The sequence below is a fragment of the Jaculus jaculus genome, chromosome 6 (genome assembly GCF_020740685.1).
Source record: "Jaculus jaculus isolate mJacJac1 chromosome 6, mJacJac1.mat.Y.cur, whole genome shotgun sequence".
Lineage (NCBI taxonomy): Eukaryota > Metazoa > Chordata > Mammalia > Rodentia > Dipodidae > Jaculus > Jaculus jaculus.
Window position 1 is genome coordinate 81,759,979 of NC_059107.1, and position 17,535 is coordinate 81,777,513.

General features: G+C 37.9%; 1 protein-coding gene across 2 annotated transcripts in view; it reads left to right on the plus strand.

The window, feature by feature from the left end:
* The window catches only part of Cntn1 (contactin 1), a 381,249-nt gene that overhangs the window by 86,929 nt on the left and 276,785 nt on the right, over positions 1-17,535 (plus strand). The gene's annotated exons all lie outside the window — the stretch shown is intronic.

Consider the following 17,535-nt stretch of genomic DNA (forward strand, 5'->3'; position numbering starts at 1 on the left):
AACTGCTAAGCCATCCCTTACAGCCCTGGTACTTTCTTAAAAAAAAAAAAAAAAACAAAAACAAAAACAAAAACAAACAAACAAACAAAAAAAACCTAGATATCCTTGATACTAGAATTGTCTCAGCTAATACAGGCAGTTAATACAACATATATTGTGACAGAACTAGTAAGAGGAATAAAATGAATATAGGTGGTTTTGTAGCATATATGAAGAGATAGAGACAGATTTGTTAGAGGCAGTTGAGTGTGGTTTTTCTATTTTTCTTTTAAAGCTTTGGTGGAGACTCAGATTTGCATGTCCTGTACGATACTGGAAGGACAATGATAGAAAAGTATTACCCATATTTATTATATCAAAGTTGGAAATTTCTCTAGAAGAATTCATATAGAAATGGAAGTTTTTGTCTGAATTTATAAAAGTTTCCTGGTGAATATTTTAATAAAATATGGTTTCCCAAGCTTGCAAAATATATGTGAGAAGATAAAAGCTGAGAAAATGATTTATTTTCTATGACTAACCTTGAAATGCCAAAGATTTTGTTGAATATTTATGTTATTTTGTTTTACAATAGAATGCGGACTTTTTAAATATTTTTAAAATATTTTATTTATTTATTTAAGAGAGAGAAAGAGGCAGATAGAGAGAATGGGCATTACAGGGTCTCTAGCTACTGCAACTGAAATGCAGACGCATGCACCCCTTGTGCATCTGGCTTATGTGGGTCCTGGGGTGTCAAACCAGGATCAGTAGGCTTTGCAGGCAAACACCTTAATTGCTAAGCCATTTCCCCAGCCTTGGATTTTTTTTTCAAATAAAGTATAATCACCAAATTCCCTTGGTATCACAATTTGCTCAGACTCCAGCTCTGGTATTCAATTTAGTAGGCAGAATTACATCTCTCATCTCAGGAAATTTCCTTTGTCTGATATTGTTATCAACTTGTTTACAATGCTTCAGGCTTTCTATCTCTCTATCATCTATCACCTAGCATCTATCTATATATATTTATGCACTGTGCGTGTGTACATTACTACATTAGCTCATGCTATGAATCAGATAGTAAGCAAGCAAATAGACAAATAAAAAAGAGCATGCTTTCTAGGCTGCAAGTTCACTTTGTGAAATGTCTTTGATTAATGCTGGGACTAGTATAAAAATAAAACTGATTTTCTATCATTAGCAAAAGAAAGAGTCTAAAATTATACATATATCATGTTAGAAACTTTTTTGCACTGAATATTTGTTTTTAACTGAACATTTCTATTGATGAATATAACTTTTCAAAAATAATTCTAGGGCTGGGAAGATGACTCAGTGGTAAGAGTGCTTGAGGCATCAAATTCATTCCCAGCGACCATAACAAAAGGCAGATATCACCAGGAACACCTGTAACCCCAGTTCTGTCGGGAGCAGAGATAGGAAAATTGCTGGAGCTCACTAGTCATCCATGGCAACTCCCTGTCCAGTAGGAGACTTTCCCCAGTCAATAAGGTGAAAGAGTTTTAGAGAAGGACATGTAACATTCTCCTCTGGCCTCAGCACACACACGCATGGGGTGTATGCATTTGCACACACAAGTACCCACATAACTCACACATCACATACACACAAAATTTTGAATGTATTATTCATTAGCTGTGGTGTGCTAAATTCTGAGCTAACCATAAAGGAAAATACATTCTAGTTTCCCCTTTCACAATACTCACAATGTAATAGGACAAACAAAAAGACCATATAAAGCATTACAACACTGTATTTGCAGAAGCCCAAAGGGCTATTCACTCATTCTGATTGAATAGATTAAGATTCCTAAATACCATCAAAGAAATATGCAAACCTGGAAAACTAGAAATAATTTTAAATTTCTCTTCTGCTTTTGTTAAGGACTGAAATTTCTTATGGGACTGCCAATTTATTTTCAGAAAGTATGTGGACACAGTATGAACTATACTGCATGTGATCTGAGACTAATTTTTCATAAAAAGCAGAATCAAGTGTGGTCTTTATGAAATACATTAGGCAATTGGATGGAAAAGCTATTACATTCTTTATAGTTTTACTTAAGGGATTGAAATCTTTGCCATTCAGACAATGGCAAAGTCACTCTCTTTTCAGAAAATAAATTATAATAGGTTTAAAAGTTTGCACAAAGGACTCTGTTTCTGGCAAGTGATAAGTGAAAAATTATAAGCATGGCTATAGGAAACTGCTGTTCAAATACTGTGCTAAGCTGGCTAAGCAAAGAGCAAAAACATTACAAAAAATAAAGAGGAAGTGAAATCAGAAGATGCAAGTGCTCATCACATGCAACAAGAGCAGCAGGAAGTCCAGGGAAAACCCAATTGAAGTCTTGTGGAAAATTTCCACAGAGAGCAGGGAGCCTTGTCCTCATATCCTATAGGAAGTAAGTGCCATCAAGAAGATGCAGCTGGGGCTGGAGAGATGGCTTAGCAGTTAAGCGCTTGCCTCTGAAGTCTAAGGATCCCGGTTTGAGGCTCGATTCCCCAGGACCCATGTTAGCCAGATGCACAAAGGGCACACGCATCTGGAGTTCATTTGCAGTGGCTGGAAGCCCTGGCACGCCCATCCTCTCTCTCTCTGTCACTCTCAAATAAATAAAAATGAAACAAAAAAATAATAATAATAAAAGAAGATGCAGCTGGGAAAGACATGCACTTTCTAGATGCTACCACTGTCAGAGAAGTGTCATTTTTCCTTAGCTGTGGTGTCAGAATTCATCCATGTGGTCTAGCTGACTCCATTAAATAACTCTGCTGCAGGACTCATATTCATTGGATGAAAACAAAAGAAGTCTTTTATACTATTAGGCCAAATTTAATGTTTCCATGCTAAAGTTCTAAAGAAAAAAATGTAAATAGTTAAAATTTCAAAATATAGGGAATAAGATAGAAGAGAGAAAACAAAGAACAAAAAACAACAGTAAGATAGAAATACAAACCTACAAAGATGTCAGCTGTTAGAGTCACCTGATACAAAAGGAAGTATATTTGATATTATATTAACTTTCTGTTTTGCCATAATAATAATTTGCCACAAAGGTAGTGTGTTAAGTGAAGGTAGTGTCTACCTAAAACAATCAGTTTGCAGTTCTGCAGTCAGAGGCCCAACACGGGCATCACCAGGGGAGATTCATGGCATTGTCAGGTAGTGCTCCTTTGGTCTCTTGCTCATTCTGATTTCTGGCAAAGCAACTCCTCGCAGTTGACATTTTGAATTCCTTGTTTTCTTGTAAGTTGAAGGTTGCCCTCAGCTTACCGACCCCTTGGCTTGTAGGGCCTTCTTTATATTTATAATTAGCAAAGATATGTTGAGTTCCTTTCATGTAAAAGTTTCAAGAAGTCTGTGAGCCTCTCATGATCAGTACTCCCAAAATTCATTCCATTAGACAAGGGATGGGCCCAAGATTGCCAGTTCTCTACTTTGTGATAAGATGGCTTGACAAATTTGAGGGTTAGAAGTTATTCAAAGAGAGACTAGATTGACTATTATTTGAAGAAAATGGACTTCAGAAACTATCTGACTGCAAAAGAAATTTCAGGACAATGACTCAGCATAAGGTAAAATTTATGTCCATGAAAACTGAATTGAAGAACACAAACCACAAAGAACTGTGAGTAGATAGAGATGCAAGGAGTTATGCTAACAGATATATTAACAACCTACAATGAAATCCAGAATGTATTGGAAGATTCTTCATCTCTGAAAATGGTTCCTATATCATGTGACTTCTATCTTCTAGTTTTATACTATTGTGAAGGTCTTGTCTATTTTCTTTCATGCTTAATATTAAGGTTTAACATGTATAATGGCTAATAAATACGAGCATAAACAAATGAAAACATGCTAATTATTATTAAGTACATATTTATGACCAGCTCATTTTGGTATTCATTATAGCCAGGTTCCATTGGGATATACAAAAATAAATCAATCCCTCTATCAAGTTTTCTTGTTAATATCCATCTTTCATGAATTCAGATTTTAAGCATGAAGTCATATGTTTCTTTTTATAAAATGAATTTTCAATTTTATGTTACTTTAAAATTTTCAAGTCATTATCACTTTCATTTTATATGATTTTTCAACATCTCTACAGACTTTTCAAAATACTCTAATTTACTCACAACTTAGCCACTATGGTCAATCAGTTGTAACTTGTTTAGCAGAGCTCACTACTCTGCTTAACACTTTTGAAAATGCTGGGGTATTAGAGCCACACTGTCAGTAGGGACTATTCATTATATACCATTATGTGTCTCTATAGCACAGTTGAATTATTTTTGATTTTAATAATTTGATTTTCTTGTCAATTAGAATAAACTATAGGATACCTATTAAAAGCCGCTGCATTTGTTTTCTGAGTGAGACAAATATATGAAAATCTCATTAGTTTTAATTTTGTTCCATCAAAACAAGGATTGCTTATTAAATGAAACGAAATCCAAGCAGGAATTGATTTAGTGCCTGACATTCACTGACAAATAAACTAATATGAATATGAGACTTTCATGAAGACAATACAAGTATTATTTTCTCCAACTGCATAATGACAGTTACGTGGAGTTTACTTTTTTATTATTAGTACTAAATTATTGAGCTTTTCTTATGTATAGTTGTGTGTAGAGACCATATATATAGTCTTGTGTTATTTCTTATGTGGAAGGTAGATTATAAGTGTCAAAGAGACTTGGCTTCAACAATTTTTACAAATTGCTATTTATGGCTTCTTAGGCAAGCTACATATTTCTCAAGCTATCATTTTACCATTAATAAAATAAAGACTGTTGGATTTAAATTGCTACATTTATTTATTTATTTATTTATTTTTCATTCATTCATTCATTCATTCATTTGATTTAAAATTTACTGGATTATAAGTAGCCCCTACTAACACAAAGTTCAATGGCCTCTTCTTAGCCCCACTCCTACCCTGCAAGATTCCTATAGGAGTACTCTGTCACTACAGCTGGCCATGATTCTAAATGCCAAGCAGAGAGAAAACCCAGGAGTCCATGCAGACACTGCCCCAACACTAAAGCTACTATGATAAGCCAGCTCTCTGGCACATGACAATTAGTGGATTTCACTACTCCTGGAGTGAGGTGGTCAAGTGTGTTCCTCACACGTACATGAGTGTCATGACTCCACCTGTCTGTCATCTAGAAGCTCTGACAACACCCGCTAGAGGGAGAAACTGCTTCTAGGATGGAGAGGTTACCCTTTCTCAGAAATTCCAAACCTTCTCTGAGCCTGGGTTGTTGGCTGTCTCTTCCTTGTTTCATAATGACCTCTTTAGGACTCCTGACATTTTTTTTTTTTTTCTTTCCAGTAGCCTCAATCACAAGCTGAAAAAAAAAGCAAGGATATATCCTACTCAAACTGCAAATGACTTCTTGTAGAATTTGTTAGAATCTCATTGACTTACTCTGGCAGAAGCCTGATAAGCCACAATTTAGCAGGTCAAAAAAGTTATTATTATATTATTTAATATAATCTATGTTTGTATTTAATAATATAATACCATCATATTTGATCTGGTATTACCTTACCCAGACAAATAGGCACATAATAGGTGACTAGAAGCAAATAAAATGACTATTTTTAAAGTGTTCTTCCCACATCTTCCCATAGATAGTGCAAAAGTGCTGGCTCTAGGAAGCCCCACAACAAAGCTCCGCTACCATCCACAAGTGCTGTCTGAGAGCGGCAGTGGAGTAGCATAGAACCGAGCTTCTTTCCCAGCAGGACCACACTGGGTGGATGGAGCCCAAGAGACCTGAAAAAAATCTTGTTTCAAAATCTTACACAGCAGTATAATCTAGGAGGAAGAAGCAGGGGCTGTCTACAGTAGTCCAGGTCACCTTGATCTTTACTTCAGGCCAGCGTCTCAGGATCTCCAAGCAGAGTTCAGCTGCCGCTAGGAGGGCCATTTTGGCTCCTTGTCATAACATGTTCTTCAATCAGGCTGGATCCTGGGATCTCAGGACTTTTAGGGGAGAAAGAAGCAGAAAGAAGGTCAAGAAACATGACTGAGTCAGAGACAAAATGTAGTTAACTGGTCAGGACTGGGCCATCCTTCACATGTGACTCATCACATTCACTTAAAATGCCTCATCTTTTCCTCAGGTCATTTACTGTAAAGATACAGGAAATCACATACACAAATTGCTTATCAGGGTCAACAATGTAGTTCATGTTTTGTATATATGAGTTTTCTTCCTTGTCTTCTATTCTTGTTTTAAAGCATAATTTTATTTATCTGTTTATTTGATTGTATGCATGCATGCACGTGTGTTTTCAGAGTTGCTGTCTGCACTCTAACTTCTTTTGAGGCAGGGTATCTTGCTGCCGGAAACAAGCCAAATGACTTTATGTGGTACTAGGGAATTTAACCTGGGCTGTACCCAAACTAACAGGCTTAGATAACAAACACTATTAGCTGCTGAGCCATCTCCCCAGCCCTCTGTCTTGTATTCATAATGCTTATTTTAAACCCCTATTTGTCACTACACACACATACACACATGCACATAACACACCACAAACACAAACACAAACACACCAGACATACACACATGACCCATGACACACACAGTGTGTGTGCGCACATGTGAAGAGAGACACAGAAATTAGAAAATCTGTAAGGCAGTAAAGTTAGGACTTCTATATCATTCAGACCTTCCTAGATTATGGAGCCTGATACCATGAGGATGGATATTAGTTGCTATATCATTGCTGCATGAGTGATTACTTTGGCACTGATTTTCAGAGATGTAGAAAATCTGTGTTTTTTTTTAAATATAATTTATTAGTTTTCTTTTCAGCAAATACAGGCAGTTTGGTACCATTGTTTAGGCTCATCCATGATCTACCCCCTCCCATTGGACCCTCCTTGTTGATGTAAATGGGTCGTGCATTGTGGAGTTAGCCCACAGTTATTGGTACGATAAATGTCTCTGCATATCATGACCCAACATGTGACTCTGACATTCTTTCTGCCCCCTCTCCCACAAAATTTCCCTGAGCCACGTTTGGTTCATTTTTGGTCTGCTTCAGTGCTGAGGTGTTGGGGGCCTCTGAGGCTCTGGCTCTCTGATTTGGTAGGAGTCAATTTTTCTCTGTGTTGGTCTCCTTCTCCTTTGTGCTGGTATCCAGTTCATCAGGAAAACATCACCCTTGCTTGTTTTGCCAAGTGTCCTTAGTTTCAGTCGGCCCCCTTTTGAGGTATGTTGGGACAACTCACTCCTTGGGATCTGCATCTATCTGAAAAAGAAAAGCAGATTCTCCAACGGAGAGTACGTTAGCACCCAGCAAATTGAGATAACAATTACTTTTTTGATAGAGAGTTTGATAGGTGTAGGCCCTCTTATAGCCCATGATTGATGGTAGCTTGATATTGGAGAGTGGGCTTATGTTTGGGTATGGTTCTGACTTGTTTCCCAGCTCCAGCTATGGGTCTTGTACCACTGAGGGGATCAGTTAGCCAAATCAAGAACAGTTGGTTCCTCACCATGGCTGTGTGCCACTATTGCACTTGTGTGGGCATCACATCAGGTTATTTGTTGCTAATTAGGTTAGACCATGAGTTACTTGGACAGATATCGGTCATTTCCCCCAGTCGCCCATGTAGCACCTTCTGGCACCAGACGCGCTGACTGTCTGGGGACTGACTTTCTCCGGGCTTCCACCCATGCCATTCCATTTCACATGTCAGCTGCATATGGACTCTTCAGCAATAGTGTCTTACTACTGGCCTTTAGTGGGTCATCAAGTACTCTGATAGAAGTCTGTCATTGTTTTGGGAAACCTTGTAGGATTCTCTGATCAAAAGGTCATTGTGGATGGTAGCCCCAAGCTGGAAGTGGGGGTTACAGGTCAGTGCCCACTAATAAATTGAGGAAAAACATAACTAATATACAAGAGTTAGAGAGGAGAGAGAGAGAGGGGAGAAGGGGAGAGGGGGAGAGGGAGGGAGGGAAGATGTAGAATATTTAGCTTAGACTTGATCCTACCCTCTCCAGTGTCTTGTGGTTCAGGTGTTTCCTGTAAGGGTCTAGTGAAGATTCAGCCATTTGGTCTGTCTTTTAGGAAGCAGAATTTTATGGTACCATTGCCGTTCGGGTCCAGATTACTATTTTCCACCGTTCGATGCCCTCCTTGCCCTCCCCATCCATCCTATTGTCTAGTCCATGAGGTGCATGCTGGGTGTGTAAGGTATCTTGGGTAGATTCATGTTAGGTGTTGTAGATGAGTGAAAGTATGTGTCGATTTTTTTTTCTGTGATTGGGTAAGTTCACTGAGAATGATCTGTTCCAGGTTCAACCATTTTTCCTCAAATTTCTTTGTGTTGTTTTTTCTTACTGCTGTATAGAATTCCATTGTGTAGATATACCACATCTTCATTATCCATTCTTCTAATGATGGACATCTGGGTTGATTCTAGCTTTTAGCTATTACGAATTGAGCCACTACAAACATGGTTGAGCAAATCTCTCTGGCCTGAGGTGTGAAGGTTTTAGGGTACATGCCCAGTAAGGGTATAACTGGGTATGTTGGTATTTCTATAGTCAACTTTTTCAGGAGTCTCCATATTGCTTTCCAAAATGGTTGTACCATCCTGCATTCCCACCAACAGTGAATGAGTGTTCCTGCTTCTCCACATCCTCACCAGCATTTATTTTCATTTGACTTTTTGATGTTGGCTATCCTTATTGGGGTAAGGTGGAATCTCATAGTTGTTTTAATTTGCATTTCTCTGATGATTAGGAATGATGAACATTTTCGTAAGTGTGTGTTTGCCATTTGTATATCTTCCTCTGTGAATTGCCTGTTCAGCTCTGTGCTCCATTTTGTGAGTGGGGTATTTATCTTCTTATTGTTTAGACTTTTGAGTTCTTCGTAGATTATAGAGATTAGGCCTCTATCAGTTGGATAATCCACAAATATTTTCTCCCATTCTGTGGGTATTCTATTGGCTTTGCTTATTATATGCTTGTCTGTAAAGAAACTCTTCAGCTTCATATGATCCCATTGGTTGAGTGACTGTTTAAGAACTTGAGCCAATGGGGTTTTGTTCAGGAAGTCTTTTTCCATTCCTACATCTTGGAAAGTACTTCCTAAATTTTCTTCCAGTATTATTCCAGTTTCTGGTCTTATGTTGAGGTCTTTGATCCATTTGGATTTGAGTGTAGTGCATGGTGAAATGTGTGGATCAAGTTTTAGTTTCTTGCATGTGGTTATCCAGTTTTTCCAGCACCATTTGTTGAAGATGCTATCTTTTTTCCAGCCTATATTGTTCGGGCCTTTGTCGAATATCAAGTAGCTATAGTTGCTTGACCCAAAATCCGGGTCCTCAAGTCTATTCCATTGGTCTATACTCCTATTTTTATGACAGTACCATGCTGTTTTTATTACTATGGCTTTGTAGTATAGCTTTAGATCAGGTATGGTGATGCCACCAGAGGTATTTCTTTTGCTGAGGATATTTTTGGATATGCAAGGCCTTCTGCTTTTCCATATGAAATTTGAGATCATTTTTCTATCTCTGTGAAGAACACCATAGGGATTTTAATTGGAATTGCGTTAAATCTATATATTGCCTTTGGTAGGACTGTCATCTTCACAATGTTAATTCTGCCTATCCAGGAGCATGGGAGGTCTTTCCATCTTCTCAAGTCCTCCTCAATTTCTTTTTTGAGAGTTTTTATATTTTCGTTGTATAGATCTTTTACTTCCTTGGTTAACGTTATTCCAAGGTATTTTATTTTTTTTGGTTGCTATTGAAAATGGGACTATGTCCTTTATTTCTTTTTCTGTATCTTTGTCATTTGCATATAGAAATGTTACCGATTTTTGTGCATTGATTTTGTATCATGCTACTTTGCTATAGGAGTTAATCACCTTCAGGAGTTTTGGGATGGAGTCTATCAGGTCTCTTATATATACAATCATGTCATCAGCAAATAGAGCTAACTTAACTTCTTCCTTTCCAAATTGTATCCCTTTTATTTCCTTCTCCTGTCTTATTGTTTGAGCTAGGACTTCCAGAACTATATTGAAAAGCAGAGGTGAGAGAGGACATCCCTGTTTGTTCCTGATCTCAATGGGAATTCCTCCAGTCTCTCTCCATTAAGTATTATTTGGGCCTTTGGAGCTTTGTATATTGCCTTTATTATGTTAAGATGTGAACCAGCCATGCCAATTCTCTCCAATGTTTTGATCATGAAGTGATGTTGTATCTTGTCGAAGGCCTTTTCTGCATCTATCGAAACGATCATGTGGTTTTTATGTTTAAGCTTGTTTATGTGGTGTATTACATTGACAGATTTTCGTATGTTGAACCACCCTTGTGTTCCTGGGATAAATCCCACTTGTTCAAGGTGGATAATGTTTTTGATGTGTTGTTGGATTTGGTTTGCGAGTATTTTTTTGAGGATCTTTGCATCTATGTTCATTAGGGAAATAGGCTGGTAGTTTTCTTTTCTTGTGGCATCTCTGCCTGGTTTTGGGATTAGGGTGATACTAGCTTCATAGAAGGAGTTGGGTAGCTTTCCCTGTTCTCCAATTGTGTGTCACAGTTTTAGGAAGATTGGTTGGAGTTCTTCCATGAAGGTTTGATAAAATTTGGCTGGGAATCCATCTGGTCCTGGATGCTTCTTTTTTGGGAGGTTTTTTATTACTTTTCAATCTCCATGAGTGTGATGGGTCCATTGAGGTGATTCATCTGCTCTGAGTTTAGCTTTGGTAGATGATATGTGTCAAGGAATTTATCCATCTCCTCCACATTTTCCAGTTTTGTGGAGTACTGGTGTTTGAAATAAGTCCTGATGATTCTCCCAATTTCACTTATGTCTGTTGTGATCTCTCCTTTTTCATTTTGAATTTTGTTAATTTGGAGTCTCTCCTTCTTTTGCCTGAACAAATTGGCCAGAGGTTTGTCAATCTTGTTTATTTTTTCAAAGAACCAGCTCTTTGTTTTGTCAATTGCCTTAATTGTTTCCAATTCTCTAATTTCTGCTCTGATTTTAATTATTTCTTTCCTTCTGGAGCTCTTTGGGTTGGATTTTTCTTGTTTTTCCAGTGCCTTTAGGTGGATGGTTAGGCTATTGATTTGGGATCTTTCTGTCTTTTTTATGAAGGCATTGGGTGCTATGAATTTTCCCCTGAGGACTGCCTTCATTGTATCACATAAGTTTTGGTATGTGTTCTCATTGTCATTCAATGCCAGGAATTTTGCAATATCATTTTTTATTTCATCCACTATCCATTTATTGTTTAAGAGTGTGCTATTCAGTTTCTGTTGGGATTCTTGGTGGTTTTTTTTGTTCTTGATTTCTAGGAATATAGCCTTATGATCTGATATCATGCAGGGAATTATGTCGATTTTCCTAAATATGTGGAGGCAGTCTTTGTGACCCAGTATGTGGTGTATTTTAGAGAATGTTCCATGGGCTGCTGAGAAGAATGTGTACTCTGTGGATTTGGGATGGAAAGTTCTGTAGATGTCCATTAGGTCTAAGTGTTCTATGGTTTTGTTGAGGTCTCTTACTTCCCTGTTGAGTTTCTGTTTGGATGATCTCTCTATTACTGATAATGGTGTGTTGAAGTCCCCAGCTATGATGGTGTTGGTGGTTATTTCTGTTTTATTGTCAAGTAGGTTTTGTTTTATGAACTGTGGTGCCCCTGTGTTTGGTGCATACAGATTTATGATTGTAATATTCTCTTGATGGATTGTTCCCTTTATAAGTAGGAAGTAGCCTTCTTTGTCTTTTTTGATTGTTTTGGGTTTGAAGTCAATTCTATCCGATATTAATATAGCCACACCTGCTTGTTTCTTATTCCCATTTGCTTGGAATATTTTTTTCCACCCTTTCACCCTGAGGAGGTTTCTGTCTTTAGTGGTAAGGTGGGTTTCTTGAAGGCAGCAGATTGAGGGGTCTACTTTTTTGATCCACCCTGTTAGCTTGTGTTTCTTGATGGGTGAATTAAGGCCATTAATATTTAGGGTAATGACTGTGAGACTTGATTGGATCCCTTCCATGTTGTGGTGGTAGAGGTGGGTTGGTGTTTTCATGGCATTTGAAATTTTTGTGTCTACTCTGGATTTGGTTGTTGTGATCTCCTTCTTGTAGGCATTTGTGTTTGGTTATTTGTTTCTTCTCTGTGGAGAATTTCCTGGAATACTTTCTGTAGGTTTGGTTTTGTGTTCATATAATTGTAAAGCTGAGTTTTGTCATGGAAAGTTTTCCTTTCACCATCTATTATAAAGGAGACTTTTGCCGGGTAGAGTAGTTTTGGTTGGAAGCCATAGTTTCTTTGAGTTTGGAGAGTTTAATTATAGGCCCTTCTAGCTTTCAGGGTTTCCATTGAGAAGTTTGAAGTAATTCTGATGGGGTTTCCTTAGAAAGTGGTGTGCTGTTTTTCCCTAGCTGCTTTTAGGATTTTCTCTTTAGTGTCAATGTTTAGAGTCTTAATGATACTATGTCTTTGGGAGTTTCTCCTTTGGTCTAGTCTGTTTGGAGTTATGTTTGCTTCTTGTATCTTGATGGGCCTTTCTTTTAAGAGACGGGGGAAGTTTTCTTCAATTATTGTGTTAAATACGTTCTCCATGCCTTTGGTCTGAAATTCTTCTCCTTCTGGTATTCCAGTGATTCTGATATTAGGATGTTTAAGTGTATCCCACAATTCCCTCATGTTCTGTTCACAGGAACTTTTGAACTTACTGAAATTTTTGGACTCTCAAACTCTTTCTTCCATCCTGTCTTACAGATCAGAGTTTCTATCCTCCACTTCGCTGACTCTATTCTTGAGAGCCTCCTGTGAGTTTTGGAGTTGTTCAATTAAGTTTGCATTTTCTACTACTTTCCTATGTATCACTTCCATCACTCTGTCCAGCTCCCTTTTCACCTCATTTTGTGATTTTCTTGATGATTCTTGGAAATCATCCTTGCATTTCTTTATGTTTTCATTTAGTGTGGCCAGCTGATTTTTAAGATCCTTTTTTTTTTTTTGTTCCACTCTCCCTCAACTCTCTTAGCTCTCTTTGAATTCCTTCCAGTGTCTTATAATATTGCTCTAGCTTAGTGATAGTAGCATCTACACGATTATCTGTTCTTTGTAGCTTTCCTGCAAGTTCTAGCAGTAGGTTGGTTAGGGTTGCATTGCTCATAGCTTCCACTTGATGTTCTGATCCTAAACACTCTTCTATGTTTTGGTCAGATGTAATCCTTGTTGGACTGGGTGATCTGTCTGGATTTTCTTGCATTTTATTTTTCATGTTATTTCTTTTTCACTGTGGTCTACCCATGTCAGTGTATTGGCAGGTATGTGGGTGGAGCAGCCTGGGCTCTAGCTCAATGAGAATCAAAGGCAGCCTGGGGCAGTTGCCAAGCAGCCTGGGTTTTTGCTGTCTCTTGCCAAAGTCACCTATCTACTGCCTGACAGGGGCACCAAAGTTACCTGAATTCTCACCCAGTAATGCACCAAAGCTGCCTGCCTTCGAGTTTGAAAGGGGACTGAGGTAGCAAGCCCTGAAGCTGCCCAAACTCTGGCTGGGAACACTGGGACCTGCAAACAGCCTGTGCTCTCCTGCCTCAGGGGAGTGTGGTGAGGGACAGGTAGGGGATGGCACCTGAACTGGCGCTAGTGACTCAGTGTGGGCTTGTTAGGCCCTTGCTGTTGGACTGGGCCTGCTGCACGTGCAATTGTAGTGCAGAGGTAGCTGATGCAGGCACGGTATGGGGACACAGCAGAGGCTGGCTGGCAGGCAAATGATTGGAGCACAGCAGCGGGGGGTCTGGCAGCTGCCTAATCCCAGCAGAGGTGGCCCCCGTGGGTGTGCAGACCGAGCACAGTGTGACGGGCCAGCACACACGATCAGAGCACAACAGTGGAGCTCCCCACGTGCTCAGTGCAGCGGGCTGGTGGGCGCGCAATGGGCTGGTGGGCGTGCAATGGGAGCACAGCCGCTTGCGGCGCAACGGCTGTATGGTGGGGGGGTAGACTACCCACCCGAGAGGGGATCCGTGCTTCCTGTTTTTTCCCACTCTGTGCCCTCCCACTTGCAAGAAGACCCTGATAACCCTTAATTTCTTGCCTTTTTTTTTCCGGTACAGTTGCCATCTTGGCCGGAAGTCCGAAAATCTGTTTTTTTTTAAGCATGACTTTTGGCTGTTATATTAATGTTACCATTTTGAGCAAAAACAGTACAGAGAAGAAATGAACTTCTTATCCAACTATTTGCATTTTGATTGCTGAATCACCTATCAATGAATGAAACTTAAATTGCTTAGAAATTTTCTTGAGCACTTAAAGAATGGCTTTCTCTTCTTTCTGAAGATGATGAGGTAAGGGCATATTTTTAAGAGGCATATTGTAATGGTGAAAAGAACATGAAGAAACAACTTTGTGTTCTTAATTCCCACTCATATCTGTAAAAGTTAAGGAAACTGTTTAGTGGTCCTCATGTGGGAACTTAAAAAGGATTAGAGAAGTTGTATAGTTGTCTAAGATAACCACTCTGATTTTATTAAAATACACTAATTTGGAAAATAAGAGAAATAGGCTATAATTTTACATAACATTACAAGCACATGCTAACATTTTGTAGTACATTGAGATCACATATACATTAAATGTAATGTTCTCATTCCTTCTATCTTATCATGTGTTGAACTCAGAACCTTTCCAGTCTTTAAAGTATTATTCTTTAAATGGTGTATTTTGTACAATTTTAACAACTGTAATGGTTATGTTTTCGGGGTTTTTGTTTGTTTGTTTATTTGATTGATTGATTGATTTTTAGAGGTAGGGTCTCACTTTAGTTCAGGCTGACCTGGAATTCACTAATAAGTCTCAGAGTGGTCTTGAACTCTCAGCAACCGTCCTATCTCTGTCTCCCAAGTACTGGGATTAAAGGCATGCACCACCATGCATGACTTTTTTTTTTTTTCTTTTTAACTTAACTTAATTTTTACTATTATTGCAATGTTTCTATAATTTTATATATTTCCTTAAATACACCATTAGACTTATATGCTTGATTCTTAATCATTTTATATTCCTGCTTCCATAAAGAAATCAGGTATCTCAACAGACCATGACTTATATAAATCTAATGTTTTTGTTTGTTTGCTTGCTTTTGGTCAAGGATGATTTGATGCATTGCCCAGGGTTAGTGCTCCCAGTGGTAGGGCTTGCACAATGCCCTGCATGCGACTTGTGTACACACCCTTTGGCAATCAGCTTCAGCTCTCAGGTTAACTTCTCTCACAGTCTTCAGAAAATTTCTCTTTACTATAATGTTTAACAATTAATATGTTTTTTTTAAAAAAAAAATCAGAGTTCCCTTTCAACAGGAGGTATTGTCCTAAATTGTTTTCAAACTTCCTAGGATTTTGTTTTTTTAATTCATAGGTATTTTTCTTAGCTTGGGTGGAAAAACTATGCTTCAAAGCTTACACAGTGAAAATAGGAACTTAAATCATCCTCTTGAATGCCAAGAAAATATGAAAAATTTTAACTGTAACAAATTGTCTATGAAACCCAGAAGCTAATATGTTGAATGACAATTTAAAGCATTATACAAATACAATATTTTATCAATGAAGGGATGAGCTATTTCTCATTAGCCAGAGATGTCTTCATGGGATTTCTGACAGTGTGAGACAGCCTACCAAAGAGGCTTCTAAGTATCTGGGGATATTGTAGGATTTTTGTCAAATGTTTTATTTTATTGCTACAACCAATTTATTATTCATTTCTATTATAGACAGCAATTTTGTACCCATGATACATACTTTAGTCACAAATTCAAAATTATTTATGTACATCAAAGCACATGTGTATGTTATATGTCAGTTGTTTTAACATTCATAAAATGGAAACATTTTGCTTTGAAAATAACTATGATGACATTTAACCTATATTTTTGTATTAATTCCAGAGATTATTTATTCATTTAATTCTCTCAGTATTTATAGGTAAGATCCCTTCATCTTAGGTCCCTTCAGTATTTTTCAAATTCATGACGGTAGTCTAAAGTTCTCACTGTTGAAATGACAAATGCTCTTTGGAGCACTTTGGAGCATTTTCTCTGAGATGATAGCACATGGCCACTTTTTTTTTTTTTTTAAGACAGATTCTCACTCTGTGGTCTAGGCTGGAACTCACTATGTAGTCCAGGCTAGCCTCAAACTCATCGTAATCTGACTGCCTCAGCAAGCGCTAATTTTATAGGCATCAGTTTACACACCTGACATACCTGGCTTTTTGTTGTTGTTGTTGTTTGTCTGTTTGACACAGGAATATTGATTCAATTATCAGAGCTTCCAGGGATAAATTTGAGTAGAAATGCTTACTGAAACAAGAGTTTTAGGTAAAACCCCTGGCTCTGACAGTTTCAATAGGCTACATTAGAACACCCATCCCGGTACACAGGTTAAAGAGAGGAGTAAAATGGTGGAAAGCAATAAAAAAATGTAATGAATGTGCCTTGAGAAGAAGAAGAGATAAAGGGGTTCAGTGGCCCCAAATCCATTTTTGGGATACTGAAATGAGTATTTGGTTTAAATGGAGGGAGAGATGGGGTAAGGAGTATGGACACTGTTCATCATTAAACAGTCCTGGTAGGGATACAAACGTGTTAAATAGTAGAAGCCATAAGATAATATAGTTGCTACCATGTAAAAATATGTGAAAAATTATCTCTGAAAATACAGTGTCTGTCATAAAATAATGTATGCCCTCATCTCCCTGACCTCTGGAAATAGATGATTTGTCACTGGGAGGGAGAGTCATGTGGAAGTGAAATAAGGGCTGAAGATTGTCATATATGAATGTACAGCTAACATATTAATCCCAGTGTGGAGTTTTATTTGGGGGGCTATGAAAAAGAACATAAAGTATTCTATCCATAAGAGATCTCATAAGAGATTAATGTATCCTAAAGAATGGTTAGAAACAATTTTGTTAGTGCATGAGCTACTATTTAGCATAGGTTTTTAGAGAAGGGAGCGGATAACAGGGCCTCTTTTCCTCAATACTTGACTCCTCAAGGAAATTGCACATGAATTAAGCTTTGGAAAAAGAGAACTGGGATCAGATCAGAGCTGCTTCACTCACTGATGAATGTTCTCGAGAATGTGACTCAAACTCAAATAAAATGCTTGTAGTAGCACAATGACAGAATACTACATTAGTCTCTAGGAGTTTACAAGAGTTGTGTGAAAACTATAAAAAAATTACATCTTTTATAGGAAATGCTTAGAATACTTGATAACAAAAATCTGATGTTTTTCATTATTTAATCATCTTCATATCTCTTTATCTTGTTCTCTTTGAAATTAAAAAATCATGTGTATAGAACAGCAGGAAATTAAAATATTCAAGAAGGGTACAAAGGAAAAACATTGTAAACCGAAATAATAGGTACAGATGGCACTGAGGACATGAGCTTACCTACTTGGGGGCATTAACAAAACATTCTAAATTTCAAAAAAGGTTTACCCTTTG